This window comes from Micrasema longulum, unplaced genomic scaffold (assembly GCF_059751315.1).
Source record: "Micrasema longulum isolate JH-2025_06_02 unplaced genomic scaffold, ASM5975131v1 h1tg000266l, whole genome shotgun sequence".
Lineage (NCBI taxonomy): Eukaryota > Metazoa > Arthropoda > Insecta > Trichoptera > Brachycentridae > Micrasema > Micrasema longulum.
In genome coordinates this window covers 277,375-289,912 of record NW_028277470.1, presented here as the reverse complement: position 1 = coordinate 289,912, position 12,538 = coordinate 277,375, and the positions used below count along the sequence as shown (strand labels likewise).

The window sequence follows — 12,538 nt, the reverse complement described above, 5'->3', positions numbered from 1 at the left end:
ACTCTTCTTTGAAGCTTCGATAGTAGGTGCGTGTACGGCTGTTGATTTCTGTAATTTTTTTGTAATTAAAAAATCATCGCGAAAAAAAAATTATGTTGAATTTAATATGATTATTATAAAATGCTAAAAGTCAATAATTAGAAAGAAAGTGGTTTTATGTTATTTTTTATTTGTTAAAAAACTATTAATTTCAACCAAAATTTAACAAAATATATTTTTACGCATCGTATTAAAAGCGCTATGGTTTATTAAAGTTTTGTAATTTTGAAATCACAGATTTCTGCTTATTGTGAGTTGACTTCCCAGAAACCGGAAATCCATCACAACACTCTTTAATTGGTTTATTCCAGTGAACTTGAGAAGTAATTTAAAGTAGTTTATTTTTATTGAAATCGTTTTTATATTTTTTTCATGAATTTGCGTGAAACTTAAAATAAAGTAAAAATCGGAAACTTAAAAATCAGACTGCCATTTAGAAAAAAAGGCAGTCTCAAAATTCGATGTTATATCTATGAGGCATTAAAAACATATGATTTAGAAAAAAACGTACATGAAGAAAAAGAAACTAAACTCAAACTTATGAGTATTCTTGAGTTGAGACAATTTATAATAAAAAATTTGCACACTGTCATTAGATAACACTTAAGAGTATGTTTTTAAATAAAAAATAAATCTTTATGCTCTTACGAGAAACACGGGAAACCATCAACTATTTTATTGTAAAAACAGCAGGTCAGTGTCTGGATTCAATGCTCATATTCTGGATTCAATACTTATACATCGGATGCAAACCTCGGCAATGAATTTGCAGACCATATCTATATCTGGAATATGTCACTTCCTAAGCATAAAGATAAAATATTCGCGATATTTCTGGCTAATGCATAATACATACCTTGTTTTGTATTATGTACGCTCTTATTCAGATATTTTTTTAATTTTTACTTTTTTAAAAGATAGAATAAATGTAATTAGTTTGAGACTCCTGAAACATTATATACAAACGCTCATACTTACTTTCTATAATATATTGGTTCATCATACTCATTTAGTTGTACATAAGAAAAAAGTACTCCTAACATTACCAGTGAATCAAAAAATAATCTTATTTGAAATTCATTTTTTTTAAACTAACGTATACAACATACATACTGTGTGTTGGTGTTTATCATAATATGTAGGTATATTATATTTTATTACTCTTCAACTATGTCATACAGTTTGTACAAATTGGATACGGCCAATAATAAATATGAAATCAATTTGTTTTGATTAACGTAGGTTTGTTTCCTAAAAGAACATTATTCAAATTGATGCATCATTTGCCCCTGAACTGTAATGTTAGATACACAATAACCTTAGAAGTTTTTTTTTTAAAAAACAACGTTATTTTCTTTTTTCTGATGAAACATTTGAAGCACTGTTTCATAGCACAGAAATTTAGGGTAGATAACACCAAGTAATCAAGCAAGTTGTTCGTACATGCTCGGTGGATAGTGAATAGGTACCGAGAGACCTTACAATACCTAGGTATGTAGGCAGTAGAATACATACGTATAGGTGGGTACTGCAAGTAGTAATTTACACCTCAACTCGCTAGGTGGTTCCTTCATACCATATCAACTTCATACAAAGCTACATATAATATGTTTTATAATTTCCTACCTAAATAAAATAATATCATATATGTAGGTGTCTACCGTTCGCCAGCTTACAGCGCGAATGTACTAACTTTATTAAAATTTATTTAGAGAAAAACATTTTGAAAAGTTTAAATTAAAATTATCCAAGAAATTTTTCAGCCGGGAGATAATTCCATAATTTCAGGAAACATGTTTTTGCCCTACGGCCAGACGTAATTTATCAAATTGAAATAATATTTCTTACTTTAAATTAAATGTTTCATTTTTTTTTCTGTTTGTCTCTTTCAGTGGGCAAGCCGATATACGTACTTAAGTTTAATAACAAGTAGATAACAGTTTAAATTAATTTTGCGATTATAGTTCATTTTAAGTAGAAAATTAATTCAAACAAATTCACTGCAGTGATTTTTTTATTTAAAGTGAATCTTGAAAAGTAATTACTAGACTGTTATCGAAATGCCTTTTACATCTTTCGTTTATTGAAAATGAGTAAAAATGTGCTTTAAATTAAAAAAATTAATTACGTACCTATTCAGTTATTTTTATATAGTTACATAGGAACAAACCTAAATTGCATTTTTCATTCATACCCCTGTCCGCACTCGATGGTGCAGAGGGCACTTCATTAGTACACTAAATTCGGTTTATACCGATATTCCATTACATGAAAGTAAAGTGATCAGCCTTACGCTTTAGGTGCCAGTTCAGGGAAAGTAAATATGGTAGTGTTAAACCACCTTCAAAACTAGTGTTTTACGTTAAACCTGCCAGGAATCGTACACGGGACCTCTTGCATGGTAGGTGAATACGCTAACCGCTACACTGTTTTAGAGATCATCTATAAAACATATCTTCCAGCATTATTTTTTAAAGATGTAAAAATAATAACAACTCAGGAAACCGTTTTTGTGCGAGTCGAATCTTGTACAAAGTTATGGCATTCTGCCTCGAGGTCTCAATACAGCGAAAGCTCTCCGTATGGAAGAGTTAAGCCGGCCGTAATGGGCACAGCGCACTGGAGACCAAAACTTGTTTCGGGAGAGAGGGTTCTCGAAGAATTTTAATAAGCAGCAAGTGAAGCGGATTTCGCTTCGACCCACTTCGTGGAAGCGACACCACACGACACGGGATCTCGTCAACACGAGGAAACCCGAACGCGCTTGCTACGGAGAATAATATTTATTCTACTCGGGTAATATTTCTACTGAAACACGTGAAGGTACGGAGTACCTACTTAAGCTTTCTTTCCGCTTAAAATACATTCGATTCTTATTCTGATTTAAAAATAATATTTCAAATTCTCGCCGTGATGATAAAATTGATTAATTATGATTTGTAATAAAAATATGTAAACGATCGTATATTACCGTTTTTAATATAATATTTTCACTTTAAAACACAGATATTTACTATCAAAATTGGAATATTTTTGTCAATCACACGAATGCAAATATTCCAGTATTCAACTGTTTTTTTTATTAATATTTGCGTTTTTATGATTTACTCGAATATTTCAATTTTCAGGGACATTTTCAAAGAGTTATAAATAATTCTATGTAAGAAAAATTGAAATCAAGTTGTGGTTGAGTCTGCATGATTGATGTCAATTTTAGTCGTAAATATTGGTGTTAAAAAATGTGAAACTAATACATAATTTAATGTTGAGAGGTTTTCGAACCTCAGACTTCCTGATTAAAATTCCGCGACAATATCCACATAACCAGAATCATAAAAAGTACACTTATGTAAAAAAGCATAAATCGGGGGTGTAATATAATTTTCAATTGTAATTTCTAATGACGAGAGAGTTCATTTATATCGAGTTTTTTTCCTTGTTTATTAATGGACTATCAAACAAAGTAAAAAATATTTTTATGGATCGTATTATTAGGGTTATGATTTTTTTTAAGTTTTGTAATTTTGAAATTATTTCGCCCGTAACGTCAAAAGCTATTATAAGCGAGTTCTGCTTATTGGTAAATTGGCTTCTCGAAAATCGGATATCTACCACTATACTAATTGGTTGATTCGAAAAAACTTGTGACGTAATTCAAAGTAATAAACTCGATAAACTTAAACGACTTCAGAATACATGCATAAGGTACATTTTTGGTCTTAAGAAATAGGTAGGCAACTGAAATGGCTCAAAATTAGACAGCGGAGAGACTATCACTCCCTCTCACTTCTGTTCAATGTACTTCATAGTCCTAACGCTCCTATATACCTGTGTGAAAAATTTCAACGCTTATCAGTTCATGGTTTACCTCTTCGTTCTCATTCTCAAGGCACTCTCTTAATACCCATACACAATTCCTCTTTCTTCTCTAACTCATATAGTGTCCATGCGGCTCGACTGTGGAATCATCTCCCATCCACCATCAAAGATGTTACTACATTATCTCTGTTTAAATCACGTCTGAAGAAACATCTCCTTTCTCTTCCTTAATCTCTCCTCCTTTCCTTTTTCCTCTTTCCGCTTTTTTCCTTTTCCCCATTGAGTAATAGTTTTGATTTAAGGTAATTTATAAACAAATACGTTTATTTCTATTTTTATATATTTTTAACTTTTTAATCTTTTTTTTCTTCTATTGAATATGTTCTGTAACTTGAATTATAAAAATAAAACTTTTATTTTATTGGTTGGTTGGAAGAAATTGCCATTTGGCAATAAGCCCGCCAATGTACAAATTACATTATGTACAAAAAGTTAAATAAATAAAAAAGTACTCAATTTTCATACATTTTTTCATTCATATTCGATAAAGTTCGAAATGTTTTAATTTTTACCGCGTGTATGAAACCATTTGTTTTTACTGATTTCCCGTAGCACAGAACTTCTTGTCTCATTGTCCTTGATCCTTATCGACATAAATATGTAGAAAGGTAGGTGTACCTACCCTCCGTCAGAATAGTAGGTACCTACCTATTAAATACCTTCCCGGGGAATACCGAAGCGCCATCGTCTAAACGTCCTCATAAGGAAGCCATGAAATGTTTTATGATCTACTGAGATCCGTAAACCATCCAACCTTAAAATTTGGTTTAAACCTGACATGCTTAACGTTTGGATAAAAAGTAGATGCGTGACGATCACTTACACCTTCAATAAAATAATATGTACCTTTACCAATTCGCATTCGCAATTAAGTTGCCAATCAAGAGAAAATGCTGTACATATTATTATATAATGTGTTCATTATTACTAGAATTTCCAAATAAACAAACCAGCCGCACTTTATACGACAGAGAATGGTCCATTTCACACGTATCTTCTAAATAAACACGGCACGGTAAAATTAGGGTGGATTGACTTGATTAACGTATATTATTTTACATTCATTTCAAATCTATTATGTGACTAATTTCATGTGAACATTCTACGAAAAGAATTCGAGTTGGAATCAGTCGGCCTCGTGGTGTATTGGTTGTTGCATTTTCCTGGCATTAAATAAATAAATAATAAGAATATAATAAATATCAATCCGCCCTATCTTTGGTGATACTGCAATACCGAGTAACTGTCAAATTATTTTTCGACAGGGGAACTTAAAAAGCATTAACATACTACTGACGATTTCAATCAACCAAAAATACTGATGCAGTATCAGAAAAACAATAATTTATTTAGAGTAAAATAAGCATTGATTTAAAACTAGGGGCTCTTTGCACCTGTAACAAATTTACTGCAGTAAAATATTTTTGTTAAAAAATCAGGTTACGCGGTATTGCAGTATCACGTTATTTTACCATGCCGACTGGTTTTTTTATATAGTGTAAAATGTTTCGAACGTGTTCGGCAGTCCAGTCTCAGAGAATGTATTTTAGTTGTGTTTCAGTTTTTTTAAATGATAAAATTAAATGTACTTTAGTCATGTTTCAGTTTTTAAAAATGATAACATTATTAATCAGAGGGTTTACACGTCTTTATATCATTTTGTTGTTAGGTCATTTGAATTTTTGCAGCTACTACTACCTACCTACATCTAAATCAGAAAGGAGAAATCTTAATCTCACCGTATTATTAAAGTAAGCTACTAAAAAAATAGTATATTTTTGTGCAGTTAAATAATAAATGTTTTAAATAACATTTTCAGCAAACAAAAATAAAATTATTCTTATTAAAAGACGTGGTTTGTAAAATTACCCAATACCTATTTTGGTTTTCCTGTTATAAATTTTATTTAATTGGCACTTAAGCATGCCATTTATTTTCGTTTGTCGCACGTGCTGATATGTTTCACACATCATTTTCATATTGTAAATTATTTTTATTTCTTATCCTTTTGATATTTGAAACACCATATTTCACTTGAATCTTTCTTCTGATATTCAAAAATTTTGAAAAGTTGGATAGGTACATTTCAGAAACTATTTGAGAAAAACGACACCAATGGTGATGATAAAACTTCAAGCAATTAGTTACCTATTTTTCGAAATAGTCCTTTATTCCATTGCACTAATTGAATTGCCCATGAAGAAGGGTATCTGAGTAATTTAACAAAAAATTTTTAGGCAAAGCTCTATTGAGTAATTTTTTTTGTTTTTATTATTTGTATTGAAAAAATGCTTATTTCAATGCTACTTCTTCGCTGTATATACCATTTTACGTTTAAATAGCATTTTTTATGTGTATTTAACATGTGCGCAATTTAATTATTCTTCTCATTACAAATATTTTTCTTCTTTTTTTAAAGCGAAAGTTATGTTCATTTAGATTAATGATTCCCAAAGTGGTCTATATCGACCCCCAGGGGTCTACAACAACCTGCAAGGGGTCTACGTCAACGAAAAAAAAATTTGGGGGTCCATGAAATGAAAATAGGGGTCCACGATAGTGGATCTCAACATACACTGATAGTACTTCTGTACTTCTGGCTGCAAAAAAACATACCCGTTACTTATCCTGTATTATGGAATATAGCGAGCAAATTTTTAATTTCCTTTCCATCGTCATACCTAGTGGAAAGGGGGTTCAGCGCTGTTACCAATCTCCAAACGAAAAAAAGAAACAGACTGGACATCATTGACCGAGGAGATTTAAGATTGAACCTGACAAAATTGACACCAAACGTTGATAATTTATTATTAAAGCATCAGGTTCATTCTTCCCACTAAAAACATTTACTTATTGCATAGTTTATTTTATGTGACGTTTATTTTATATAACAGATACAAAATTTTATTTTGGGTAGTTTTAATTTAAATTCAATTAATAAATGCATAAAACTTAACATTTGTTTTAACTTTAAGTTTTTAACACTAAACTTCACGACAGTTAGAAATTAATGAAAAATCAATATCAGGTAAGTATCAGGTCTACCAAAAATCGAAAAACATGGCAAGGGGTCTACGACACAAAAAAGTTTGGGAACCTCTGATTTAGATCAATAAAATTATAAAAGTCAGCATAATACCAAAATATCAAAAAAAAATGATGCCGAACTATTATAAAAAATGATCATATACTTAGATTTGAATGATTCGTAACGAAACGTGGCAGAGGGTGAACTCCAAACATCACATTAAGCAAAAGAAATGAGAAATTCAGTTTTCAGATTCAGATTAAACTTATATAAGAAAACACATTATTTTATATTTTTTGAATATAAAAAAAAACAAAAAAAAAATAAAAAAAATAAATTGTTTCACATTGTTATAGTTATATTAAAAACTTTTAATCAAAACTTATAATTAGAAATCAAACACTGATTTGAGTCTACTGAACAATTTATTTTATTTTTCAGTAGACTCAAATCAGTGTTTGATTTCTAATTATAAGTTTAAATATGGAGTTCTACAAAATAAACACCAAATCAATCAATAACTATTAATCATTTAGCCTTGCCCTTAACTATTGTTTTTTCCCACAATTATGATTATTGTACATACTATAGTTGATAAGATTATTTTTTACTTAAGTATCTTGAATTATATAACTATATAAGAACATTCAATACATCTAATTTCTAATTCGTTTAAAAATGCCCTAACAAGGCAATTTTTTTTTTTTTTTTATATTAAAAAAATAAAAAAATATTCAGTAGATTCAAATCAGCGTTTGATTTCTTAAATTATAAGTTAAAATATGGAGTTCTACAAAATAAACACCAAATCAATCAATTCAGATTATTTTCTGCATACCTACAGAACCTTAAAAATTTCTGCAATTGTGATTTGCCAGAATGACCTTTTTTCCAAAAACTCGTAGGTAACATTATATATACTTTGTAAATATTTGTATGTATGTTGTTTAATTAATCAATACAGGCATTTAAAAATATATTTTTTAGAATATATATAAATAAATAGAGGTGAATTGTCACCTATAAAATATTTATTTGGTTTGCATTATGTGCAAAGAATTCTACAGCGGGACAAACGTTAACGATTTTATAGTTAGAAATAATAAATCTATTTCGTGATTACTTTGTGGGAGGATAGGCTATAAATGAGATAGAGCCAACTTATATAAAATCTAGATTGATGTGTTTTAAAGTAGTCTACTTGATTACACATAGCAAATAAATCTTGCCTTGTTAATTAACTAGGCGAAGCTCTAAGTAGTGAATTTAAATGTCGTTAATAATATTGAAAATATGGCCATCAAGGTCACTTTACATAACTATTAAAAAATATGCACCTACATCATGTTTCATTTTTTTAAATGTGTACTGTAATTTAATTAGATAAAAAACTGATATTTATAGTATGTATGCATTATGAGACTTAGGAGTTCTAATAGCGATCTGATTTCTCGACAAATGGTTAAAACTTCTTAGCACAGGAACAATACTCCTACATAGGACAAAAAATATCGTCGGTGATACTACAATACCGCGTAACCTGTTTTTTTTTACGATAATTTGTCCATTAATAAGATAGACACTTGCTTTGTTTAACCTGACTTCCGAAAAAGAAGAAGATATTTTTTACTCAAATAGTAAATAAGCAAGTTTTTTAGCCATGTAACAATTATATTATAAATTATATGTATTTCTATAATATTAGAAATAAGACACAAACTTTTTTTTAGTTTTAGTTAATCACCCTATAGATTTTACTATCAATTTCAAAACTATTATTTATAGCCAATATATCTGCTTGAGATAAATAATTGTTCAAGCAGACTCTGATTGTGAATTCGAAGACTGTTTATGTGACATCAATTTCAGATAAAATTATTGAAGACAAGTTTCAATCAGTGCCATGTGTAAATGTTTCACAATTCTTCCAATTTCAACTAATAAAAAAAACATTTTATTGCAAGATGTGCGACATAATTGATATATCAAGCAACTAACAATCGTAAATTATTTTTATTAGAACACAAAAAGCCACCGAGCCAATGCTTTTAGGATTATTTTTACATTCATAGTAATTTTAAAAGGTTTTCTGAAAACAAAACAAATAAATTATTGAAATCATCATTTTGCGCCCAGTTTCACCTTCCTTTTGGTTTATAATTATTTAAGCATCAATCAATTTTTAATAACTTAAAAACGTGTTTGTCGTACAAAGAAAACAAATCACGTTTGTTTCGGCATTTTTCATTGCACAAAAAAAATAAATTAGGGGAAGGTCGGGAAAGATAGATACTGTGGGCAAAACGGGTACTTCTCATATGTGACTGTTAACGCAAAAGCGAAACAAGACATATGAGTGGATAGTAAGCTTACTCCCCCCGTAGACAAATAAGTCCACCTCTGCGTGCTGGGAGAGTAATATATTATGTGCAAGGGAGCTTCTACAAATTTTCCAGCCCAAAAATAAAAACAATATATAAATAAATACAATGTGTTATTTTGATTTATGTAATACTTTCTGTGCATCGATAAATTTTAAAATGACGTTTTGTTTGTCTGTTAACTTTAACGTGCACAATTTACTGAGAAAGTTTTACGATTTAAAAAATTTTGTTCAATGACTTGAATTCGGGTTTTTGTTTTTAGGTACCCATTTTGCCTTCCCCCTACGAGCAAAATAGGTTTTTCCCAAAGTTCATAAAATAATCTATTACTTAAAAAGGATCATTTGTAGTTTTCGTCAGTTTTAGTCACCAAAGAAGAATTGTTGATTTGTGTTAATTTTATTTAATAAATTTTAAAACTTTTAATGAGTTATTAATTAACCAACGTTAAGGGACCCATCTTGCCCTACTGTCCCTTACTTATGTAAAAGTGACATTTGAAATAAAATTCTATGGTGTCAAATTGTTTTTTTTTCAATACTTTTAACATATTCTTAGCTGCCATTAAAATTCTTAAAATATGCTTCACGTTTGTAAACACTGATTTTCTAGTGTTTTTTACATACCTCGAGCTTGTAGTGATGTGATAATTTGTAATATCGTTTATTTACTCAAACTAATATGTAAATGAAACTGAAATAAAAACAGCGCTAAGTGGCGTGTATAAATAAATAGGCAATTTATGATCACTTAATCTTCAATGCAATGATTATAAATTCCAGTTTATCGACAAAGCAATTGATAAACTTAGGTAATGTAAAAATTATGCGAATATTTTCAATTCTATAGAAGCTTGTGATCAATGTTTCATCATCATGTATAAAATAAGCGTAGTTTTGTAACTACAGATAGGCAAAAGCAATCTTGATATAAATAAATATTCGAATTCGTGATGTTAGTTTTAAACTAACTGATTAGAATTAAATAACACAAAAAATAGGCAAGTGTTTTTATATACTAGGTACCTGAAAATTTTGCGTATATTTGAATACATGCCAAGTCAGGTAGGTTTATCAAATACAAGTATTGTAATGTAAAAAGGTAAACATAAATTCCATCCGTAAGTACCTAAGATAATATCATTAATTTTTATTTGTTTTTTTTCCAAAATAATTAAGGAGATAGCTAGGATCTGATTTGTATTTATTTGAGCCGCTTTGAATTATGCAATTTGAAAATTCGTCTCCCACTCTCCCTCTTAAATTCGTCTTATACCTATTTGCGAGCACTCTAAATTCAAATTCAGCGGGGAAAAAACATTAGCAATAATCTCAAATTAACGAACCAGTGAAGCTCCAAATTAGCCGAAGGTTATAATAATATAATATCTACTTTGTTGGAAGTTGTCCCATAAAAATTGCAAAGCTGATTATATTCAGGGGGGTCCCGATTCCGCCATTCTCTACCCCTCAAATTATTTTAATCACCGGTCTGTGCAAGCCCCGCAGTTCTTTTGCCAGAAATATTATAACTCTCGAGAGGTAGCTCGAAAAAAACAAGAAAAACCAAGGTACTTGTTTGAAAAAAATTGTTAGAGCTAAGTAAGTATATATACATTTAAAAACTTAATTGTATCGTGTTGTTAGTGGAACTTTTTGAAAGGTTTCATCATCAGTATCTAGTCTGACTATAGACGCTGTAATGCGATCCAATATTTCGAAAAACAAGTCGCATATCAGAGGTCGAGAAAGTCTTTGGATTTTGAACAAAAATTTTTAAAAGAAGGCGGTAAAGGCCATTAATAAATATAGAGTTTTTTTTTTTTTTTGAAAAAGAAATATTTGCGTTCTTATAATTTACCCAAATATTTAATTTTGAGGGCCATTTTCAACGAGTTATAAATAACTCACTATTAGAAAATGGAATCGAGTTGGGGTAGAGTGGGATTCGAACCGCGGACCTTCGGTCCGTGAGTCCGAGACACTAGCCACAGGACCACAACCCGATTCTAAACCCGAGTTAAACTTGTGTTATTTTTTGAACACTAGTTCATGAAAAAGTAACAAATAAATTTACAAATTCCTACTCTTTTAAATAACGTGTATTTATTAAAATGTTTCTTCGATATTGGTACAAGTTTTTTTTTTATCTGTTATTTATGGGTCGAATTGAAAATCAATTGGTTGAAATTTTACAAAAGGAATTTTCAAAATCATGTTATTTATTCTATATTTTATTTATTCATGCAAATACATACATCATACGTAGTAATTTTTTTTTAATAAAAACGTATCCCAAACTTTATGAGGCCAAAGGGCCCTGTGTTGAGTTGGGATACAACATAATCGAAAGTAGAAGCACGTACATAATGAAATTATAGCAAAAATATAAATGAAATATTATTACATAAACATACATATATTTCAAAGGGCATCTGGACAACGCGCTTAATAGTATATAAATTTATGAAATATCTCCGAGCAGTCTCTTGCATTGGCCTTTGGTGGTTATATTTGTTGTATTTGTATATTCATGCATAGCAGATATTGAAAGTTGATAAATATGTGAATTTTCAAGTTTAGCATTTTACGATAATATTCTATGAAGAGGTTTAGTATTTTTCTAAGGTATGGGATTTCATTTTTGCTGTAAGAAGTAAAAATCATGCGAAAGCGCCATAAGAATCTATCAGTGGATGAAGAAAATAAAGACATAAAGCGAATAACGGTGAAATGCTAGAAACACATCAGTGAAGTTTACGACTTCCATCGCGCACTTTGGAAATTCAGACTTTTCCTTCAATAGCTCGTGTTGGAGGCACTTTGCAAGGAAACGCTTCATGGAATTGAATAGCTTTTAAAGAAAAGTTTTTTTTATTTTTTTTATTTAAATTTTTCATTGATAAACCCTTACGGGTTACATACATTAAACAAAATATTTTTACTTTTAAAATTCACAGTCTACTGTTAATAATAATATTTTTAACATTTTTTGTAAAGGTTGTCTAAGTCTTTTGTTTATTGTCTGGTAGTTTATTGTATAATTTAAGTCCATAGTTTATTAGTGTCAATTTTCCTTTTCTCGTTTTAAAAGGTTGTATATAATATTTTTTTGATATTCTCGTATTGTGTTCATGTTTACTACAGTTTTTTTCAAGTTTTAATTCTTCGTCTACAAATACATCAGTGGCTAGTTTATGAACAAATTT

At 29.8% G+C, this 12,538-nt stretch overlaps 2 protein-coding genes across 2 annotated transcripts in view; one reads left to right on the top strand and one right to left on the bottom strand.

Annotated features, from left to right (window-relative positions):
- LOC148283047 (uncharacterized) overlaps positions 1-12,538 on the bottom strand; it is a 210,704-nt gene that overhangs the window by 55,398 nt on the left and 142,768 nt on the right. The gene's annotated exons all lie outside the window — the stretch shown is intronic.
- LOC148283048 (uncharacterized) overlaps positions 1-12,538 on the top strand; it is a 75,445-nt gene that overhangs the window by 43,334 nt on the left and 19,573 nt on the right. The gene's annotated exons all lie outside the window — the stretch shown is intronic.